Source organism: Passer montanus, unplaced genomic scaffold (genome assembly GCF_014805655.1).
Source record: "Passer montanus isolate IOZ18808 unplaced genomic scaffold, ASM1480565v1 scaffold4, whole genome shotgun sequence".
Classification (NCBI taxonomy): domain Eukaryota; kingdom Metazoa; phylum Chordata; class Aves; order Passeriformes; family Passeridae; genus Passer; species Passer montanus.
The window spans coordinates 17,727,950-17,734,021 of NW_024368818.1; positions in this window are offsets into that span (position 1 = coordinate 17,727,950).

Consider the following 6,072-nt stretch of genomic DNA (forward strand, 5'->3'; position numbering starts at 1 on the left):
TCAGAAAGTGACAGAGCCACAGCAATGTTTATTCATTACAGAGAACATGCTCCTGGTTATGACAATAAATCTAAGGGTGCCTCAGCAGCTGAAGTGTAGACATGCCCTTTGGGATCCTGCTGGACCAGGGTGGAAGCATCCACTAGGAGCACAGCTGGAAATTACTAATAACAAGGCCTCCAGCTTTAGGGGGTCATGATCAGTAATGTTGCTGTCTTGTTTCTAAGAAATATAGTGGGTTTTTTTAATCCCTCGATTCCTGGACAAAAACAGCAATGGGAACTGCAAATTGGGTTTGCTTTGGTCTCATTACTTGACATAAAGGAAATTCAAAATGTGTTAAATTCAAAATGCAGGGCACAGAGTCTCCATCTTTAAGACATCATTACAGGTCATGAAATGCCCATCTTAGGGATATTTTGTTAAACAGTTTTAAAAATATTCACATTATAAGGCCAGTCCTCTCAAAGATACTCACCAAATAAAACTTCAATACTTAAACTGTGTAGATCTTAAAAGCAGATAGGAGCTTTGAGCATTACAGAAATTCATATGATAATCTTCCGAGTTGAGATATGGAGGTATGAAATATGTATGCAAGAGATGGAGGTGGAGGGGACAGTCATTACAATTCCTCATATTTCCATTACATATATTTCTGAAAATGAGGACCAGAAACTACTGTCACTTACCTAAATTGCAAGATGGAGGTTTAGTCTGCTTTGTATCTACAAGTGGGCTACAAATCTTAAGGTATTATAATAAACCCTCACTGGATTCCCTTAGAATCAGTTATTCCATTAGAAAAAAATTATTTGCACATTCAGAGTTTGAGGGAATCAGCAGTCAAGTGACATAAAAAACACAGATTCTCTTCTCTTCTCTTCCTAATCAGGCTTGCATGAGTTTTAGCTGATCACAGAATTTCTCTGCCATACGCTTCTTATTTGGAGAAGGGAAATATACCAACTTGTTACCTTGGAGGTCAGTTCATAGGGTATCAACAGGTCATGGAAAGTTTCTCAGGTATCAATATTTCAGGTATCTTGGTATTTCATGAAGTGATTCAGATCAGTTAAGTAAGCACTTTCGACCACAGAATTCATTTCCCCTGTAAAATTGACAGCAACAACACAGATTAAAACTCTGAAGTTCAAAAGGACGTGTTGTCTTGGCCTGCTTCACTTCAAAAGAGGTTTGCTCTCTAGCAAAAATAGCCCACCTCATTGTCTTCTTGGTCCACAGCTGCTATGAAAACACCCTGATAGACACATCAGATCTCAACAACTCAGCAACTGAACCAGCAATCCTCCCCCCAAACTTTAAAAATTCAGCATAAAGATATCATGTAAAAAGAAAGATAATTCTTGACAGTGACATTTCTGTGACTCTCTTCTCCTTCCCTGATGAAGTACGAAGGCGTTTCATTTGAATTGCAAGTAGTCACCCTTTGGCTTGAATATTCTCCAGAGCAATGCTTTCTCTTCAAGGATCATTGTAGTGGAGCAGGCGGGGAGGAGCAGCACAGAAACACCCATATTAGAGTTCCTTAAATTTGTTAGAAGATTTACAATAGTTTCTAGATTGGACCTGTATACCCAAAGCTCTGTGCAGACATCTCATTTAATTTGCTTATATGGACGCAAAAGCACAAATAAAACAAGAATGAATTTTGTATATTGTTTCAGGCTGTCATTTACATGGTGTTCTCAGTAAGGTTCTCTTTATATTCTTTTAGATTGTGATATTTATATTTATAGCCCTGATTTCCTGGGCACAATCTCTGAGGATACACTTGACCTAGAGCATATGTCTTAGAAGTGAGGCTTTGAACATTTAACTGCTATCACATAGGTTGACTAAATTACCATAAGCAGAATAAAAAGACCAAATATGAGTTCCAAAGGCAATTGTGTTTTGAACCCAGGGAAGCATCTGGTAAAGTGTTTTTAAAAATCTTTGCATTTTAACTAAATAAGTAAGTGTTTACAAGGCACAAGAGAAGGAAAATAAAAATCTGGCTGCTTCCCAGATTAGCAGCCAGCTCAGATTGGTGAAGACAAAATAAAAATATCTTTCAGCCTCTTATAGTACTTTTGCATTCCTCTGAATATTTCACAGTCTCAAAACTGTCTTTGTCAGAATTTCTCAACGTCCTCCTTGGGTTTTCTCTGTTTGTCTTTATTTTCTGTTATCCTTTATATAAAATTCACAACATGCTAGCAAAAAAATTATTTTGCTACACTACCAGTGCATTTATATGTCTGGACTAGCATAATTTTCCTTTAGAATTTCCTTGGTGCAACTCATTTCTTAGCCAGTCCAGTAAGCCTATTTTGGTGAGAGAGTTGGTAACTCATCTACTCAGAACAGATCCAGATATTTTAGTGGTTGAAATGTTAGTCTTTCTGCACAACAATCCTACTCTTACAATTAGATTTATACTTTGCACTGACGAAGGCTATCACAAGACTCTTGAGTAAAATGGTAGTTCAATAGGCCAAGAGGGAATTATTTTTAACTGAAAGAGATTAGGTTTAGACTATATATTGGGCAGTAATTCTTTCCCTGTGAGTTGGTGAGGGAGGCATTGGCATAGGTTGCTTAGAGGCTGCCTCTTGTGAATGAGTGTTTTAAGGTCATTTAAAGAATCGAAGTGTGGTCTGGGAGAGGAGGGGAAAGGAAGAGCCACCACACTGCCCCATCCCTGAAAGTGTACAAGGTCAGGCTGGATAGGGTTTGGAGCAACCTGGACTAGTGGAACATGTCCCTGACCATGGCACAGCAGTTTGAACAAGATGATCTTTAAGATGCCTTCCAGCCCAATCCAATATAGGATTCCATGACACTGTGATATCAGCTGAGCAATATGGAGTTGAAGTGCTTAGCCAGACAAGCATACTGGACCATCAGCCAAGGAACATACCCTGTAGGGTCCCCTGCCTGTGAGCAGAAAGATATTCTCATGTAAGATCATGCTAGAGGAGCTGGCATGGACCTCGGGATGTGGCTTGCTAAGGTTTTCCAACAGTAAATGTAACTCAAAGTTAAGTAAAATGAGTCTGTAGCTATACAGCCCCTGCCACATGACTACAAAGGAGCCCATCCTTCACTGTATTTTATTTTTATTCAGTACTATAGGTTTATTTGTGTATCTGTGTGTGTATACTGGGAGATATTTCACTGTGCATTGAAGTGGAAGAGTTCTTTGTTTGGTGGTGTTGGGTTTTAATTAATGTAATGAGCCTCTATTGTAGAGTGCTATCGCCTGTGATATGATAGACACTTCCCTATACAAGGAAAAAGAAAATGCAGATCAGAGAGACAGACTAGGGATCTGCTATAGATAATTAGATCACTTTTCCAGAGAATTGAACATAGCTATGTGTATGTGTGTGTGCATAGTTCTTTGCAGGAGCTGTCCTGGCTACTTTAGTGTAGTTGTCCTACAACATGTTCTTCCTTGCTTTCATGTTTAAGAAGAAGCAAAAATTAAAAATGGTCAGCTGTACCAATAACCAAGCCTTCACTAGTACAGTTTTGTACTTCCTTGTCTCCTCAGAGAATGAAGGCAGCTTCCACACGAGCATTCCTACCACTGACAGAAGCTCCATGAACACATCAGTCAGTGCTCATATCCATGAAAGTTTTTGTGGAGTCTGCACCTCAGGCAGACTTCAGTGTGTCCCATATACCACTGGGTGGAAAGCAAGGACTCAAATACAAGCTCTGAATACTTTCCTTCTTGCACCTCCTTCTTTCTGCTGGAAAAGCAGTTTTAGTTACTTCTAGGCAAGTTTTTCCTGGAGATTCTCTGACACAGTCAACTGTAACACTAGAAGAAGATTTTAAGATAACAGTCTTTCAAAATAAAACCTGACACTAATCCTAAAGATAGGCTTACAGAAAAAGAAAAATCCTGACTTGCTGCCACTAGCGCCTTAAAACCACTAATCTACCATAGAATATGTAGTTCATGCTCTCCATAGTCTGTAAAATCCTGTCTGCTGAAAATTCACCTAATACTTAGATTACACTAGAAATGAAAGTATGAAAGTTCCAACAGAATAGGAGATATAGAGAGAAAAAGTGAAGTCAGAAGTAACATCATTTATTTTGTCTTCTTGGTATTAGTGTCTTCTTGGTTAGTTAGTGATATTCACATTTGATTCCATTAATTTTTATATATACATATATTAATTTATATGCTTATGCAAAGGACTTTGATGTGTGTGTATATATATATATATATATAATGAAAGTACAAAAGGCCTGATTCCACAGCACGATGAAAGCTGCAGTTATTTCATGATCCATCCAAGAATGACAGAATAGGGTTAAAGATATTGTGCTACACCTGTGATTTTATTGTAGCCATCCTGAAATGCTTGTTAACCTTGTCTGTTAAATCACATTTCAAAATTTCTGTATGAAAGTGTTTCTGAAACAGCATAATTTTGATTTTCCATTAAGCTTCCTCAGAGGGGAGGTTGACTGCATATATCTGCTTCCCAAATTATTCTTTTTCAAAAGGAGGCCGTGGGCAGTCAGAGCACATAATGGGAGTTGTGTAATGGGAGTTACGAGGGCTAAAAAGAACCCCTAAACAAATTATAATTTTTAAAAAACCACAGGAAAAAAAAAAACCCAAACAACAAAGAAACAAAAGCCATTAGTCTCATTAATTTCATAGCATTCCTGAAATAACTGACAGTAGCAAAGGGACCAGCACTGATGAAGTATTGCCCTGATAAGGAGCTAAAAGGCATGTTGCAGAGAGACATAGAAAATTAATTTATCACTTTCTTCTTTGCAAGGAGTGTGAAGCTGTACTCTTTGCACCTGTGGCTAATTACTACAGCCTTAAATTGAGGTTATGAGGAGGAATAAGGAAAAATATGCCCAAGAGAACAGTCTGGACTGCAGAAAAGAGAGAATGGATATATGGATGGATGGATAGACAGATCGATAGATGAGATAGATAGATAGATAGATAGATAGATAGATAGATAGATAGATAGATAGATAGATTAAATAGATGAGATAGATACATACATAAACACATACATAAACACATACATACATACATTGGCTGACTGACTGACAAATCTAGGAAAAGACATTGATGGAAATCCTGGCCTTTGTGAAGTGTATTGTGTTTAAATGAAAAGTTTCGATAGCAGGGGGATTGCAGGGGTGGATTCTATGGGAAGACAAGCTCCCTTTCAGCTGGTTCCAAGATGGACTTGCCACTCTTCAGAGCTGAGCAAATAAGCAATGTTGGTGGTGCCTTTGTGATAACATACGGAAAAAAGGGCTCAAAATGCTGTTCAGTGAGAGAGGGGGTTGAGAAAAATGTAAGAGAAACAGCTCTGCAGACACCAAGGTTGGTGAAAGAGAGGGAGGAGGTCCTCCAAACACTGGAGCTGAGATTCCTCTGCAGCCCACGATGAAAACCAAGGTGAGGCCCCTGTGCCACTGCAGCACATGGAGGTCCATGGTGGAGCAGAGCTCCATCTGCAGCCCATGAAGGCCCATGGTGGAACAGTGGCTTATCGAGAGGAGCCCACAGGATCAGGTCTGCTTGAAAGGTGATTGAGAAACACCACCACACACTTGAGCTGTCTGTTCCTTAAGGACAGCAGCCCATGGAAAAAAGTACACTGAACCAATCCTTGAAACCAATGGGAAGAACCCACCTTGAAGAGGCTGATGCAGATCTGACTTTGTCCTGTGGCAGGGACACCATGCTGGAGCAGGGGAACAGCATGCAGAAGGAGGAGTAGCAGAGATGAAATGTTATGGGCTGACTACGAGTCCCATACATCCCCCTGCAGTGCTCAGAAAGGAAGCAGTGGAAAGGTCATGAGGGAAGTTGAGTCTGGGAGGAAAGGAGGAGCAGGTACATGGTGATTTTAAATTTATTTATCACCATCCTATTTTTGTATTCATTATCTAGAAATTAAATAAATTTCACCAAGAAAAGTCTGTTTTGCCTGTGAAGATACATGGTGAGTGGTCTCCCTGTCTGTATCTTTTACCCATGAGTTTTTACTGTATTTTCTCCTGTCT